The 18,608-nt window shown below is 39.4% G+C and overlaps 1 long non-coding RNA gene across 1 annotated transcript in view; it reads left to right on the top strand.

Annotated features, from left to right (window-relative positions):
• LOC127431491 (uncharacterized) overlaps positions 1-18,608 on the top strand; it is a 50,188-nt gene that overhangs the window by 16,005 nt on the left and 15,575 nt on the right. Inside the window, exon 2 of the long non-coding RNA XR_007895613.1 lies at positions 14,636-16,387. This is a non-coding gene — a long non-coding RNA (uncharacterized LOC127431491). The remainder of the gene's footprint in view (positions 1-14,635; positions 16,388-18,608) is intronic.

The raw sequence follows: 18,608 nt of genomic DNA, 5'->3' as shown, positions 1-18,608 counted from the left end.
CAACTGTATTAGTTTGATTGCGTGCTTCACATAATTTGAGACATACAGTATAGCTATCAATGACTGCCTGGACTGAGAGCTTTCAGGGGATTTTATTCATCGCCTGCATATTTTCATTCTTTCATTCTTGGAAAAATCAGGAACTTTGCCAAGCATTTGCTCAGCAAAGATGTTAGCTAATTATAACAGTGGGAGTGTCTATTTAAGTCTTAAAGCACAGAAACCGAGCATTTCAGGTAAAGTGCCAGAGACAAGGTGGAAAAAGGTAATGTAATACTACATTATGACATAACATATTATAAGTGAACATATTATTAACCTTAAAGAAAGAAAAAATCAAGACATGACCGCTTTAATATTATAGCTCTTTGCCAAAAGCAATAAAAAAATTGGCTTTGGTGAGTAAACTTAATTTTTTTTAAAGTAGATAAATAAATAAAACGCAAGTTGGCCAGTAAGTTTATGAGGAACTGCAACATTACATGTTCTTGTGTCTGTTTGTGAGACAAGCTAACACTCACAGATGAAAGTGATGTGTGTGATTTAAATCAAATTGTCTAAAATAAGTCTTGCACATCCTCTTACAGCTTTTTTCTCAGTGGGAAATTTACCATCAGTTTTATCTAGAACTCAATGTGGCAAGACATTTTCACACATATTATAATCATTCAAGGAATTGCAAAACAAAACATTTTTCATATAGGAACAAAAATATATTCCTAGTAATATTTCATGGCCAGTAAGAAATATTTATGCACTGTACATTTTCTTCATTTACCTGCTTTTTGCAGGTGCAGTAAAGTTAATTTTGGATCTGTCTATACTTTTGCTGTAAGTCCACAATTGCCTAATTTTTGTCTTTTTTTATTTTATTTCTCCTATGAAAATTTAGGAGACACCTCTAAGATAAAAGTTGATACTTAAAGGGACAGTTCATCCAAAAATGAAAATGTTGACGTAATTTGCCCACGGTCATGTTGTTCTAAACCAGTATGTCTTTCTTACTTCTTTGGAACACAAAAGGAGATGGTAGACAAAATGACAGCATCAGTCACTTTTTGCTTTCATTGTATGGAAAAAAGATGCAATGAAAGTGAATGGTGACTGAGGGTCATAACCTTTTTTGTTCCACAGAAGAAAGTCTCCTGACCCATGAGAAAGCAACCTTTGAGCAATACAGTTTTACTCAAAACAGTAATGATATCTACTGTAAACAACTGTGTCATGCTTAACCATAGACTGAGACAAACCAGAGACACTCAAACTTTCAAACTGATCCAGACAAACGTATCACACAGAAACTATCAAGCTAAGACATTAAAGGTTTACAACTAGAACAAACTGTTGAAAGAGTTGTTCTGATGTGACACATCTTGTTGTGTTTCTGTATTTAGTGTTTTGAGAACACGGTGACCTGTCAGCCTCGTCAACATTTTAACGAGACCTGTGTATGTGTGAGCAATGTGCTTGTTGTGTGTGAGGTAAGTAATGTTGTGCTGTGGAGGGTGGGTGTATGGCCACTGAGAGGAGAAAAATGCCTCATTATAGTGGATAATGGAAAGGCCTCCTAACACAAGCCCCTCGTGGGGGACCGGACACAATCACCACGGCAACCATTACCACAGCAACCACCAACACAACTCTCGCATATTTTTACCAACCACTGAGACCATTTGAATCCCATTACTAATTCTTGCACTTTATGTGCTATTAAGCCCATAGCCCATAGAGGTGAAATCTTGATCTAGTTGTCTTAGTCTTGAGACCTTTCAAAACCGTATGAACATGCCCTTGGTCTGGGTCTCATTACTCAGTGTTTAGGTCAAAGCTTAAAGTCTTGGTCTTGAACTAGGTCTTGGCTTATGGTCTCAGGCCACATTCACACTAAAATATTTTTTGGATGAAAGCTCATTGATTTTGCTATATTTACACCTTTCATCCACACTGGAAATGCCATTTTTCACTACCGAAAAGCTCTCTACCACAAATGTGTAGTGTGAACATGGCACCAGACAAGACAATTTCCAACAATACCTAATTTCAAATTATCTTTTTATTTTCTCTATTTGAGCTCATGAAAATGGGCATCCTGGTTTTTAGACTCACAGGTCTAGATCTGAGCCTTGGGAGGTCTAGTTCTTAGGTGGTCTGGTCTTGACTCCAACTAGAGAAAGATAAAAAATGAGATCTCTTTAGCATCTAAACTCCATTAAATCTCCAAAAATTAAATGGAGATCAAATGGAGACAAAAGTCTCCTGTTTAGATTTTTCTCCTGTGAAAAAGACTAGTAATGTGTCTCCTCCTGAGTTTCATAAGAAATCTCGACTAAGTCTAAAAACTGCACCAAAATCAAAAAATCAAATGATTTTAATACGAACTCAAATATTTCTCATCAAATTCTTCCAAGACCATATTATTTGTGCTATGCCATCCACATAAATTGTATTTCTCTGTACTCTTTCTCATGTCAACAATTGTCTCAGCTGATTCTATTTTTTATTCCTTCTTAGGAATTGTAGGAGAAACATCTAACACAAAATGTATACAGAGAACTGAAAACTCTACTGAGCTATCAAAGAGCAACCTCTGAGCAATAATATATATATATATATATATATATATATATATATATATATATATATATATATAAAGAAATCAGAGGAGAGGTGAAAGATGAGATGGAGAAGTGTGGACAGGTTTAAAGAGGAGGCTCAATCCTTAGAGATTCTTGTCACGCTCACTGTCAAATCAGATTGGAACAAATCACTCAAAAGAAAATCATATTTTCCAGTGTGTTACCAAGGCAATGCTGCCTGAATTGAAAATTTCGGCTGATTTGCTCTCCCATCAGTCATCTCTCAGTTATCTAAAAAAAAAACCCTGTCTCTACCTATACATACACTACAAACACCTCTGGTCTCTTCCTTTGGCCTCTTCTCTGCTGGAGTTGCCATTGACAGTTCATAAAAGCAGCAAAGGGTAAGGAAATATGACTGATATAGTCCACAGGGTCAGAGTCTCTCATCTTTGTTGGGTGACTTGCTAGGCTCATGTTTGTCTTTTTGGTCAGTGCTGTCTCAGCCCTGCTGAAAAGACCAGCAAAGCTGGGAATGCTGGAGTCCCCAAGAGGGTACTTTTTTGGTCACCCAGCTAGATGAGTTCCAGACCAGCATAAACCAGCTTAAAGTAACATAGAAATTCATGCTCGTCTAAGTTGGTCTTGCAGGGGAGTCTTTCTATGATACGTTGAATACTAGGCTCTTTTTATTGAGGACAGGACTCATTTAAACATTCAAAATTGTCCACTTCGAGAAGCGTTATGACACAAATTTGACGTCAGTGATGCCAACTGCTCATTGGCTCTAGCGTATCTTGGGGCCGATTGCGATTTTATAATGTTTGGATGTATATTTTTTAATGAGATCTGACTTTCTTCATGCAGAGGAAGATTTTCAGTGATTAAAACCTTAAGTTTCACTCTGTTCCTCACATGGAGCTACAGTATCGTATGGATTTAAATGCAGCATGAGCCGTTTAGAATATTTTTATTGTGCTTTTCTGTCAGTTTTTAGAATACATTTTTGTGAATGTACTTTTATCTACTTGTTACGTCTTTTTATCGTTGCAAAATGTTTAGGATAGGCATAAGGGAGGGGTAACATGCTCAACAATCTATCTATATAGTGTAATGGAACTAAAATTATTATGACTAAATTTACCTGCCTGTTATGTTTTATATTGTTTATAAGTGGTTAGGTTTAGGGGTGGAGTTGGGATAGGGGATGTAAAATATCGATAATAAAATTTAAGTAAATGAATACATTTACAAGTATAATAAAACATGTTGTGGTTAAACACACAGGATACAGTAAATGCGAAGATTGCCGAGATGGAATATTCTGAACTAAAGTGAGAATGAATGAGACATTTTCATGTTGTAGTCAAAAAGTTGCTATATGCTGATGCCTCCGTCATGAGACTGCCCTGGCAAAGTCTCTTTACTGTTGATTGCTAGCATGTGTTCTTGCCATTGAACACCTAATGTTATTGGTGGGCTACCCAATTGGCCATAGATGTAAAAAATCTGATTGTAACTAAGATGTATTGCAGCAGTTTTCCTGCTGACAAAAATTAACACTCTGCAGAGGACAGCATTTGTACTGTAGAATGCAGTAGGGCATAATCCATCATTTCATGAACAAGATGAATGATTTTCAGTGCATGAATCAATTTCTTCAGTTTTACATTCATCGTTTTTCTTATTATATCCCTGCATGGGGGCAGAAACAAATTATTCAGAACAATAAAATCACTCACAATAATATTAAGTTCTTCTTAGTCTTGCCTACACTAGACTACAGTATTTTAGGAGACGGATCACTCAAGCTCCAAAGTCTTCACCCCTATTGGTCTTAACTGCATTGTGTCACTGCTCTTTTGCATAAAGCTAAACTTTTCTCAACTTTATTGCATTGCCAATGGTTACTGTCTGTTGACCATGTTGCCAGAAATGGCCAACTCGCATTGAAAAGAAAGATTTTTTTCGGTGGCTTTGACGCTGCATATTTCTGTATGTGTGAACGTCCCTTAAGAAATTTTCTTTCTATTTTCAGAGCCACAAGTGGCAGCATGGATGTCTTGCCAAGGGCATTGTGTTGTGGATTTATATTCTAGGAGAGCCGGTGATTAGAAAGCGCTTTTAAAGAATCATGAATCATCTATGTCTTTCAGCTTGTTAAAAGGCGGTGAGTTGAGGTGATGTCAGAGGAGCTGATGGATATGTGATGGTTCAGTCCGCCAGACCCTGAGGCGATGTTCTTGTCAATGACTGATCTAAGTTATCCTGCTGACTTACAATGGCATACACTCAAATCTGAAGTCAGACACACACAGAGAGTGAATGAGTGAGAGAGAGGTTATGAGTGAATTCTGTTGAACACAATTGTGTGAAGGGCACTTTTTCATGTTACTAGGCTTAACTTGCTTTGTTTTCTGAACTCTTATCTTATGTCATTGTGATGTCACAGTGCAAAGCCTCATTCAGAGTCTTGGCTATATGGCTGCATATGCAAAAAACAAAAACAAAAAACACTTTATGCAATGGTTAGTTCAGTTTTAAATTCTTAATGAATGAGCAGCGTTCAAAGCCACTGTAAAATGCTAATAAATGCACACCTGTGATCGCACATTCTATATTAATGTGTCAAGTTGCTATGATAATTACCTGCCCGAAGAATAGTTTTTTCTTATTAATTATTAATAATATGTGTAACTGTTAATGTTGGGTGTAATCTGATTACAAATTAATTAGTTATTGTAATCTAATTGCATTTAGTCAAAAGTAGTGTAACCATTCCATTTTAGATTCTTGTAATCAGATTTCAGTTACTTTCAATTAAGGTAATTACTTTTAAGTACATGAGTGTACACATACAGTACTGTGCAAAAGTTTTAGACACTTGTGAAAAATGTTGCATAGTGAGGATGTCTTCAAAAATAATGAAATAAATAGTTTTCATTTATCACTTAATGTCATACAAAGTCCAGTAAACATATAAAAGCTAAATCAAAATTTTGCATTTAAAACAGCACCAATTCTCCTAGGTACACCTAGACACAGTTTTTCTTGGTTGTTGGCAGATAGGATGTTCCAAGCTTCTTGGAGAATTTGCCACAGTTCTTCTATCTATTTAGGCTGTCTCAGTTGCTTCTGTCTCTATATGCAATCTCAGTCAGACACAATGTTCAGTGGGGGGCTTTGTGGGGGCTATGACATCTGTTGCAGGACTCCCTGTTCTTCTATTCTTATCTTTTCTATTTGCAAAAGTAATGTTTGGGAGTCTAACATTTATATTTCCTATTATTTCGCCTAAGACTTTTGCACAGTACTGTATTTCTAAAATAATATAATTTCTGTATAACACATTTAAAATACTAATTCATATGTTCACATCTGTTTGCAATTCTGTGACAAATGAAGGGTGTGCAACAATGAACAAGGAGACATTATTTTGAATTTATTGAGTGGAAAAACAAAAGCTTTTCTGTGAAGTGTTTTAGAAAACAACTAGAAGTGGGAGTCACGTAACACCATGTGAGGATCGGATGTGTGAACGGTGAGCTCTGCTAATTTTAATACTTTTTATGACATAAACCAGTGAGATTCGATACACTCTGTTCCATTACTGTCCTTGGAGGACAATATGCCAAAGAATTCAAGATCCTCTGGCTCTGGAGACATTAAAAGACACTTACATGCTCAAGCTAATGCCCCCGAGCAGGCCACGGGCCTGGGAGTCGACTTGGACGGAGAAGTACGGGAAATGCAGCGGGAGATGCTGAACATGTCGGCAATGCTGGCGAAGGTTGTTACTGACTTGGAGGATCTTGCTGTGATATGTTGATCGATCACCGCCATGGAGGTGATGCTCACTGATGTGGTTACAAGAGTGGGGGATGTCGAGAAACGGATCGATTACCTGGAGTCATCGAAGAGGGAATTATCTGCCAACCAAGGTGGATTTGGAGTGTGTCTGGGAGAAGTTGGAGGACATGGAAAACCGTAGCCGGCGGAATAACGTCCGTATTGTAGGAATCCCAGAGGGAGTAGAGGGACAGGATATGGTGAAATTCCTGGATGGGCTCTTTCCGATAAGCTGGAAATCGAGCAAGCTCACAGGGTTCCTGCTTGACGATCTGTGGAGGGAGACAAGCCCCGATCAATTCTGGCCAAATTTCTGAGATCATCAGATAAAGATCTTGTGTTACGCGAGGCGAGGAGTAAAGGAAGGCTTTCTTGGAAGAACCACAGCATTTTATCATTCCCAGACTTTGCAAACTCGATAAGAGAGAAACGTGGTCGATTCAAGGAATGCAAGAAACTTTTATATCAACGGAAGTTCGCTTTGCACTGATATTCCTGGCCAAATTGAGAATAGATGCTAAGGATGGCCGTAAAACATTCACATGCCCACAGCAAGCGATGTCCTTCATAAAGTCAGTGGAGTGAGTGAGTCATCTTGTTGTACTCACGTTGTAGCCGAGTGGACCGGCTCACTGAACATTCACTTGACTGTTTGGGGAGTCTGCGTGCTTTTCTTTGTGCTGGTTCTGCCTATCGGCTGGAGTTTATTTTGTGAAGTAGCATATCTTCAGGCCAGTTTTGTGGATGAATCTACACTCTCTATGTGCTTGGTCCACCTATCGGCTGCAGTTTATTTTGTGGAGTGACACACCTTCAAGGCAGTTTTATGGATGAATCTACATGCTCTTTGTGCTTGGTCTGCTTATCGGCTAGAATTTATTTTATACAGTGGCACACCTTCGGGACAGTTTTGTGGATGAATCTACACGCTCTTTGTGCATATTCCACCTTTTGGCTGGAGTTTGTTTTGTGGAGTGTTTCTTGCAAAGTCATTGGAGTGGGTGGGTCATTTGCTTGCACTCATGTTGCAGTTGAGTGGACTGGCTCACTGAACATTTGCTTGACTGTTTGGGGAATCTGCACACTTTTCTTGTGCTGGTTCTGCCTATCGGCTGGAGTTTGTTTTATAGATTATCTTTTGCTGTGTAATTTTGTCTCACAAAATTTGTATTGAAAGGCCGGACTTGAGCAATCCGACGGCAAGGTTGTCGTGGGGGCTCTCGTAGGCATGCATGGACTGTTTGAGTTTGGAGGGATGGACGCCAGTTGGCGCTGTCGTGCTGCTCGGAGTTAATGCGCGCGTTTATCTTTTTTCTTTTTGTTTTATTCTGTGGGATGTTCAGGTTTTGAGGGTTGCACCAATGTTGGAATGTAGTCTTTATAATCTTGTTGTTGACACACAATCTATTTTTTTTTTATATGTCAAAATGTCAAATGTTAATATGAGTGGAATGTCGCTCTCCACATGGAATGTGAATGGGTTGGGGCACCTCATAAAATGAAGGAAGGTTATTTCTCTTCTTAAGCATAAGAAATATGATATAGTGTTTCTTCAAGAAGCACACCTTTCTCCGCAGGAAGGTGAAAAATTTGGAAAGATATGGGGTGGGCATTTTTTTATAGTGCTGGCTCGAGTAAGAGCAGGGGAGTCATTACGCTGATAAGTAAACATCTACAATTCAAATGTCTCAAACAGAGTAAAGATATATTAGAAAGAGTCATTATTGTTTTAGCTGAAATTCAGGGACAAAGACTTATTTTGGCTAATATTTATGAACCTAACACTGATGATCAGGGCTTTTTTTATAGATCTTGAAGGGATGTTACAGCCACTGGCACCCCTCATGATATAATATTGAGAGGAGACTTTAATCTTTTGATGGACTCAGTCCTGCTAAAGGCTGAAATCAGTGTCTATATGGAGACCAACTGGTCCTTGGTATCCTCTGTGGGCATGGCTTGGGAGGCACTTAAGGCAGTTCTTAGGGACCAGATCATACAGTATGCCTAATTCACCAAAAAATCCAAAGCACAAGAACTCATGGAATTGGAAGGGAATATTAAAAGTGCTGAGGTACAGCTGAAGCACCGAGTGTCGTCTAATGGCCTCAGAGAATTGACCTGATTGAAATACAGATATAATACTATTTTGTCGTGGAAGGTGGAGTTTTGGCAATTCAGGGCAAGACTGAGTTGGGGGACAAGGCAGGGAAACTCTGGCTAGATATATAAAACAGAGAGAGTCTTTTTCTACCATTCCCTCAGTGAAATCTGCTGGTGGTGAAATATATACTTCGGCCACTGATATTAATAATGCTTTTAAAGAATTCTATCTTGATTTCTATAGTTCCATGTCTTCGTCTACTGATGAGGATATTAGAAACTTTGTGGAACCATTAGAACTTCCTAAATTGACAACTGAGCAAAAAAATTCTCTTGATTCTGAGATAACCTTGGAGGAGCTTGGTGAGGCAATTAAGGCCTTGCCTACAGGCAAGACTCCGGGGCCAGATGGCTTCGCCGCTGAATTTTTTAGATCTTATGCTAGAAAACTGGCTCCACTTTTGCTAGAAGTTTATACAGAATCATTAAAGAATGGAAAGCTTCCTCTAACCATGAGGCAAGCCCGGATCTGTCTGATTCTTAAAAAGGACAAAGATCCAAGCGAGTGTAAGAGTTACCGTCCAATTTCCCTGATCCAGCTAGATGTTAAAATATTGTAAAAAATTTTGGCTGACCAATTAAGTAAAGTTATGACATCTCTTATACATATAGATCAGGTGGGGTTTATTAGGCGTTTCATTAATGTCATGTGGGCGTGGGAAACGATCAGACTCCGGTCGCTGCCATCTCACTTGACGCCAATGCATTTGATATGGTAGAATGGGATTTTCTTTTTTTCTTTTTTTTTTTTTATTTTTCCCCTTTTTCTCCCAATTTGGAATGCCCAATTCCCAATGTGCTTTTAAGTCCTTGTGGTCGCGTAGTGATTTGTCTCAGTCCGGGTGGCGGGGGACGAATCCCAGTTGCCTCCGTGTCTGAGACTGTCAACCCGTGCATCTTATCATGTGGCTTGTTGAGCACGTTGCCACGGAGACGTAGCACGTGTAGAAACTTCACGCCATCCACCGCGGCATCCACGCTCAACTCACCACACGCCCCACCGAGAACGAACCACATTATAGCTACCACGAGGAGTTTACCCCATGTGACTCTACCCTCCCTAGCAACCGGGCCAATTTGGTTGTTTAGGAGACCTGGCTGGAGTCACTCAGCACGCCCTGGGATTTGAACTAGCGAACTAGCGAACTCCAGGGGTGGTAGACAGCGTATTTTACCACTGAGCTACCCAGGCCCCCGAATGGGATTTTCTTTTTAAGATTTTTGAAATGTACCGGTTCGGGAATACTTTTATTGGGTGGATTAAGTTACTTTATAGACGCCCAGTAGCGGCGGTTCTAACAAATGGATTAATTTCAGATTATTTTACTCTGGATAGGGGCACCTGGCAGGGTTGCCCTCTTTCCCTCTTATTGTTCTGTCTTGCCCTGGAACCATTAGCAGCCATAATAAGAAAGGAGGATGATTTTCAAGGGGTGGTGGCGGGAGGTGTAGCATATAAGCTTTTGCTTTACGCAGATGATATTTTGTTATTTGCCTCCAATCCAACTAGATCTATGCCTTACCTCCACAGAATTATTAATTCCTTTTCTAAATTCTCAGGATACAGAGTGAATTGGTATAAATTTAGAAGCTTTGGCTCTGACAGCGTACTGCCAGGTATCAGCTTTTCAGCCAGGCGCCTTCCAGTGGCCCAAACAGGGCATTAAATATTTGGGTATTTATTCCCAGCAAATCTGGGTGATTTAGTTAGAGTTAATTTTGACCCTTTAATAAAAAGGTTTTCGAGCGATGTGGGTAGATGGGCTTCATTACATTTGTCTATGACTGGGAAGCTTAATGTTATTAAAATTAATTGTATTCCAAAATTCAACTACCTGCTACAGTCTCTCCTTATAGATGTCCCCCTCTCTTATTTCAAGCAATTTGACAGCATAGCAAAGTCCTTCATTTGGAATGGTAAGCATCCCAGATTACATTCCAGTAAGTTACATAGTTCCACCTGAGAGAGCCCCTCCCTACTTTTGTATTGAAAAGGAAGTTCTTGCCCCTATTTTGCCATTGCAAAGCCTTTCTATCAAACTAACCGGAGAAGTTTAGTTATACCCCGTTATCTTGCATTTGCACTTGGTATGGACAAAAATGTCCAGCGTGTTTAATTCAGACATTTATTTAAATGTCGCTTTGAGCATATGGCTGAACCCAAAATTATGTATTAAAAAGTCCCCTATCTGCTGGACACAGTGGATTGTGAGGGAGGTGACCTATATGAGAGTGGAGTGTAGAGGTCCTTTGAAAATATGGTTCAACATTTTGGGATTCTCAGGTCTCAATTCTTTAGGTATTTACAGCTGCGCCACCTGCTCTGTACTATTTTTGGGAGTAGCATACACCCCCCTAAAGTGGCAGATATTTTGGGAGTTGTGATTACTGCTTTTGGAAAAGGTCATGAGGCATCAGTGTATTACTCCCTGCTAATTCAGGGTGTAATACACCCTAATGCAAGGGTGCACCTTATGCAATTTAAGATTTTACATTGATCCTATTGGACCCCTCTAGATTGTATAGGCTTGGTCTTAAAGACATGCCCACCTGCTGGTGATGCCAATCAGAAGATGGGGACACAACCCATGTTTTTTGGTGGTGTGTTAAGGTCCAAGAATTTTGGTTGAGGGTTCAAAGTTTTATGTGTGATGTATTGGGCACTCGGATGTTCAGGGGGAAGGACATATAATTTGATATAATCTGATTCTCTGTGTGTGTGTGTGTGTGTTCTGTTTCTTCAGTCCTGTTTTTGAATCAATTAAATGTTAATATCAAAAAAGAAAACAACTAAAAGTGATTAGTAATGCAATAACTTTCAGATTAAGTAATCAGTAACATAATCTGATTAAAATTTTTAGATAAGTATTTAGTACTTTGTAGGATTACTTTTTTAATTAACATTCCTAACACTATTTGGATTTATTGAACACTGATGTCTTTTATCATATTGCTGTTGCCACTGTTTTATAAAAACAATAAGCCAGTTGAGACCATGTATTACAGTGATTTTACCAGTGGTAAGGGGTCCCTGCTAAATGAACAGCTCAAAACATCCTAAGAAAGGTTGCTGGTCTTAGCTGATTTTAAGATGGTCTCCCAGCCTGACCAAGCTGGTGTTTAGCTGGTTTAGCTGGTTGGCCAGCTGGTCTCCCAGCTTTACCAGCTTAAAAGTGCCCAAACCCCATACAGATAGCACAAGTCTAGCTAAGACTAACAAACCATTTTAGGCTGATTTAAGGTTTTTATTTCAGCAGTGGTGTTTTCAAACACAAAAGTGAATCTGTACAACTGTTGTAAAATCATTGTAATGCATGGCCTCTTGTGGCTTATTTCTTGATAAACCATGATATTCAGTAGAACATATGACTGCGCATTTTACCACCAGGTCAATCAAATGTGATTTAAGTGTGTCAGCACTCCAGATAGCATTTTTTAATGAGGGGCGGAGGCAATAATTTAGTCCTTCAGGATTGCTGGTCATAAATCATACTTCAGAGCACTCACATTCGTTCCTGCCTGACAGCTTATGTGCCTGTTACTCTGACTAACCCCATAATTATTTGCTGCCTCTGAGTCCATTCTCCGTCATTACCACCACCAACAAAGGAATGTTACTCTACGGTCACAGGAAAAACACAAACAGCTTAAACCAGCCTAAACCATTTTTTAGTGGGTTTTGGGCACTAAACCAGCAGAGCATAAGCTTGGCCAGGCTGGAAGAACATCTTAAACCAGCTAAGACCAGCAAACCAGTTTAGGCTGGTTTAACCCCCTGAGACCTAAGCATTACTGCTGTATGCATTTTCTATTTCCCTTTTTGATTTCAACTAGTAGCACCTAATAAACATAAAAAAAATTAAAAAAACATTCAAGATGTATGTCCACATATGTGGACAGCGGGACTAAGTTGTGAAATTTTAAATAATACCAAGCTATAGAAAGTCAGATTTTTAATAATAGGGTTCAAAACTGTTACTATGAATGTAAACTTTAATACAGTGAAAAAGACACTCTATTAGCATAACATAAATATATATAAATAAATTAAAATTTCCAACATTATTTTGAATGTCCATGTACTAAAATAAAATATTTGATGCCATGAGTGAACCTTCATTTACTATTACTATTATTTTGAATGGCCATGGAAAATGAAGCAATGTGATAACAATTTTACCTGGTCGCAAAATGTAGTCCGTTAATTTACCTGAAGAACTTTCACCTTTTGCTGACCCTTTATGCTTCACAGAGCTAATGTGTGCTTCTAAATCACTTGCACCTTTATTAGCAACTGACACATAAGTGCCAGCTTTACATGACATACATTCTGCTTCCCACGGATCTCGACCTGGACGAAAGCATGGGAATTTTTTATGCAAATCTTCTGTAAATTTGCACTTTCGTTTGGGCATTGTTTCCACTCAGCTGTCATTTGCTGCTACTGTCAAGCAACTGTTTGATGCCGAACACAACAGCGCTTCGCGCGTTCGCGGAGAGATTGACAGGCAGGAATTTGGCCAATAGTTGCTGCAAGCCTCTTATAATCGACCAATTGGTATGCGAAAAGGCGGGACTTACAAAGAGGGGTTAAAGCAATACAAATATGCGTGCACACGCAATGAAGTATTAGACGAGTTGCACAACATAATTCGACATATTCGCAAATTTAGAAATCCCAGCCAGATGCTTTTTTAAGGTGTGAGAAAGAGGACATGTCCGGGAAAAAGAGGACGTATGGTCACCCTAAGAGTGGAGAGAGAGAGAGAGAGAGAGTCATCCAGCCATGCTGAAGCAGTATCAAGTTTAATTAACAAAATATACCAAACATCCTTTAAAATAAGGAATTGTTTCATAACTAAGGGAAAAAATTGCGTTCCGTATGAAATCCAAATGCAATGCCTTTTGTCACGTATTTTAGCGTCACACACCCAAACTGCTGAGAATGTTTCACAAATAGAGAGAAATGGGCCTGAAAAACACACATCTTTCACGTGAGTTGGGTGAGATATCGGCTGTTGCTTTACACGGGCACTAAACAGAACAGAAACGGCTGGGGGAAATATCAGTGACAATCAGCGCATGTCTTCTATTGTGATTTCTGTCAGAAGCAAGATAATTTTGTCAAAATCATATAGTATTCGAGTACATGTTAATTGTTTCCCACTACTGGGATTTCAAAACACCAGTAAATGCACCTATTCATGACATACAATTACATTTTATTGCATATGCCAGAGCTCGTTCTGGAAGAGAGAGAGAGAGAGAGGTAAGATAAAACTGCATTACTGCATTAATTCAAAATATAAGTACAGTAGTACAGGTTTAGTTAAAACACAATGTGATTTTCTTATATTTCCCTTATGACAAACACTATTTACTGCCAAAACAACTACACTAATCCAAGGAGAAATACACTATTTTCATGTTAAGACTTTTATCTCCCTTTCTCTCTTCTTCCTGGTCGTTGTTTTAAAGTGTTTTTCATTTTAAGTTTAGTAGGGTGCATTCGCACTGAACACGTTATTGAGTCCGTCCGCGCTGTTTTTCTATGTAAAACAGCGTCTCGGGCAGGAACACCTGTAAATATGGGTCATTTCTACAATTCTGTGACATTTTAAGTCCCCATTACAAGTGTGTGGTATTTATATTGATTAATTTCACCCGATTACAATTTTGATAGGCTTGTTAAAAAGAATAAAGACTTTTTATAATGTTACACACTTCTGTGGGCTTAAAAGTTAAATTGTAAATAAATGAAATCCTTTTCTATTGCACTGTGTTATTTCCTCATGTCCCAAAATCTGTACGTCAAACATCTTTGACAAAAATAAATGCTAAATCAATGGATTTCTATTTTTTCCCCACATACAGTTAAGAGTTTAGTATCCAAGCCACATCAGCTACTTACTGGGGTACCTCAGGGATCAGTGCTTGAGCCACTTCTCTTCTCTATATACACAACATCACTGGGACCCATCATTCAGGCACATGGTTTCTCTTACCACTGCTACGCTGATGACACGCAACTCTACTTGTCTTTCCAGCCCAACGACACCACAGTGACTGCTCGAATTTCTGCCTGCCTGGCGGACATCTCGGCCTGGATGAAGGAGCACCACCTGCAACTCAACCCAGCCAAGACTGAACTCCTTGTCTTTCCAGCCAATCCTGCTGTTGAACACAACATCACCGTGCAGCTGGGTGCAACTACAGTAACGCCTTCCAAATCGGTCAGAAATCTAGGGGTAACCATCGACAACAGACTAAATTTCACAGACCACATCTCAAAGTCCTTAAGATCATGTAGATTTACACTTTACAATATCAGGAAGATAAGACCCTTCCTCTCTGAACATGCCACACAACTGTTTGTCCAGTCACTTGTCATAACTAGGCTGGACTACTGTAACGCTCTCATTGCAGGTCTCCCTGCATGTGCAATTAGACCCCTCCAAATGATCCAGAATGCAGCAGCACGTCTGGTCTTTAATGAACCAAAGAGAGCACATGTTACACCACTCCTTGTCTCTCTCCACTGGCTGCCGGTTGATGCACGTATCAAATTCAAGGCTCTGATGCTGGCATACAGAACAGTCACTGGGTCTGCTCCAGCATACCTAAAATAATTTATGCAGAGCTACGCGCCCACTAGAAGCCTGCGGTCGGCTAAGGAACGTCGCCTTGTTGTACCAACACAAAGAGGCACCAAAACACTTTCCCGGACTTTCAGCTTCATCATACCACGTTGGTGGAACGACCTTCCCAACTCCATCCGTGAAGCTGACTCACTCTCTGTCTTCAAAAAACGACTAAAAACACATCTTCTGTTGCACTTTATTCTGTTTTGAATACTATTATGATGCTAGTGATACTTTGTAATACAGCACTTTTCATACCACTGTCTCCTAAGATGATTCGCTTATGTTTTCCTCTTTTGTAAGTCGCTTTGGATAAAAGCGTCTGCCAAATGAATAAATGTAAATGTAAATGTATTCTCTCACTAACATGTATTCATTTGTGGTAAATGTGTAATTACGACACATGCTCTCTGTTGCTGATGCCGAAAAACGAATTCATGCGTTCATGACCTCAAGACTAGATTATTTTAATGCATTACTGGGAGGATGTCCAGCAAGATCAATAAATAAACTTCAATTGGTTCAAAATGCAGCAGCCAGAGTGCTGACTAGAACCAAGAAATATGATCATATTAGCCCCATTTTATCATCATTACATTGGCTACCTGTTAAGTTTCGTATTAATTTTAAAATTCTTTTAACTACGTACAAAGCTTTGAATGGTCTAGCTTCGCAGTGCTTAAGTGACCTTCTACCACGCTATATTCATCACGTTCATTACGATCACAAAATTGTGGCCTGTTAATAGTTCCTAGAATATCAAAATCCACAAAAGGAGGTATATACTTCCCATATTTGGCTCCTAAACTATGGAATAGTCTCTCTAACACTGTTCGAGATGCAGACACACTCACTCAGTTTAAGTCTAGACTAAACACTCATCTATTTAGCCAGGCATACACCTAATTTATCCTTCAACTCACAATTAGGCTGCTTTAGTTAGGTCTGCCGGAACCAGAAACCAGAAACATTGATTGTGATCTATAACTCTGCAATAAATTGAATGGCATTTATGCTAATATTATTCTATTTGTTTCCCTGTCTCAACCTCGGGACTCCTATCCTGAGGTCGCCAGAACCAGCTGGATCCAGCTCCATTCCTGCTTCGTGTTGGACTCCACTGCTATGTGTCGCACAGTGAGCCTGGTTTTTCCCAAGGTTATTTTTCTCCATTAACCAACATCTTATGGAGTTTTGTGTTCCTTGCCACAATCACCTTCGGCTTGCTCATTGGAGTTATAAATACAATTATTATTTAATTACTTATTTTTAAACACAATTCACAATTGTATTTTATCAAACTACACAATGATGACTCTAAGACTTTATAGATACACTATATTGCCAAAAGTATTCGCTCACCCATCCAAATAATTGAATTCAGGTGTTCCAATCACTTCCATGGCCACAGGTGTATAAAATGAAGCACCTAGGCATGCAGACTGCTTCTACAAACATTTGTGAAAGAATGGGCCGCTCTCAGGAGCTCAGTGTATTCCAGCATGGTACTGTGATAGGATGCCACCTGTGCAACAAGTCCAGTCGTGAAATTTCCTAGCTACTAAATATTCCACAGTCAACTGTCAGTGGTATTATAACAAAGTGGAAGCGATTGGGAATGACAGCAACTCAGCCACGAAGTGGTAGGCCACGTAAAATGACAGAGCGGGGTCAGCGGATGCTGAGGCGCATAGTGTGCAGAGGTCGCCAACTTTCTGCAGAGTCAATCGCTACAGACCTCCAAAGTTCATGTGGCCTTCAGATTAGCTCCAGAACAGTGCGTAGAGAGCTTCATGGAATGGGTTTCCATGGCCGAGCAGCTGCATCCAAGCCATACATCACCAAGTGCAATGCAAAGCGTCGGATGCAGTGGCGTAAAGCACGCCGCCACTGGACTCTAGAGCAGTGGAGACGCGTTCTCTGGAGTGACGAATCACGCTTCTCCATCTGGCAATCTGATGGACGAGTCTGGGTTTGGCGGTTGCCAGGAGAACGGTACTTGTCTGACTGCATTGTGCCAACTGTGAAGTTTGGTGGCGGGGGGATTATGGTGTGGAGTTGTTTTTCAGGAGCTGGGCTTGGCCCCTTTCATTGATTGGAACCCTGAATGCTTCAGCATACCAAGAGATTTTGGACAATTCCATGCTCCCAACTTTGTGGGAACAGTTTGGGGATGGCCCCTTCCTGTTCCAACATGACTGCGCACCAGTGCACAAAGCAAGGTCCATAAAGACATGGATGAGCGAGTTTGGTGTGGAAGAACTTGACTGGCCTGCACAGAGTCCTGACCTCAGCCCGACAGAGCACCTTTGTGATGAATTAGAGCGAAGACTGCGAGCCAGGCCTTCTCGTCCAACATCAGTGTCTGACCTCACAAATGCGCTTCTGGAAGAATGGTCAAAATTTCCCATAAACACACTCCTAAACCTTGTGGAAAGCCTTCCCAGAAGAGTTGAAGCTGTTATAGCTGCAAAGGGTGGGCCGACGTCATATTAAACCCTATGGATTAAGAATGGGATGTCTCTTAAGTTCATATGCATCTAAAGGCAGATGAGCGAATACTTTTGGCAATATAGTGTATTACAGTTTCATTTTCTGTTAATGCATGATCTTCTTTTTATCAATTTTATGTTTATGTTTTTACTATAATAAATTGTATGATATATCAGTATTGTATCGGCCTGTTGGCCACCCTGCTCTCTGGATATTGGCATCGGCCATTAAAAACCCATATCGGTCAACCACTAATGTCCACCCTTTTATGGGAACATATATGGGAAATTAATATAATTGTAAAATTTCAATATACAGTTTCCATGTTAACAGAAATAAAATCATAAATATTAGTTTACAAATATGTTTCATAGATATCAATCACAGACCATGTAGTGGCTAATTTATCCACTGAATATCCACCCTCTTATTATCCACCCTGATGCTGCCCATTTAACTGGATGTACATCTGAATTTTTTAGTAATTTAGCTTGACCGGTATGACTAATACAGTCTTCAGTATTTCCCTGTAATGATGAAACATGAAGAAACTTGTAAAAATATGTTTTATTTTTCAAAAGTTTCAAACGAATGTCACAGAATTTTAGGAATTACCCATTTACGATATGTACAGAATTGCAGTTTCGCCCCTCTCTATAGTCAGATTACGTAGTCTACAGTAACAGTAAAGTCAAGTCTATAGTAACATATAGTAGCATATTTTTATATATATATATATATATATATATATATATATATATATATATATATATATATATATATATACGGGGTTGGGGAGTAAAGGAATACATGTAATGGGATTACATATTTAAAATACAAAATATAAGTAACTGTATTCCACTACAGTTACAATTTAAATAATTGG

Source organism: Myxocyprinus asiaticus, chromosome 41, assembly GCF_019703515.2.
Source record: "Myxocyprinus asiaticus isolate MX2 ecotype Aquarium Trade chromosome 41, UBuf_Myxa_2, whole genome shotgun sequence".
Taxonomy (NCBI): domain Eukaryota; kingdom Metazoa; phylum Chordata; class Actinopteri; order Cypriniformes; family Catostomidae; genus Myxocyprinus; species Myxocyprinus asiaticus.
The sequence above is the reverse complement of the archived record's forward strand: the minus strand, read 5'-3'. Positions and strand labels throughout refer to the sequence as shown.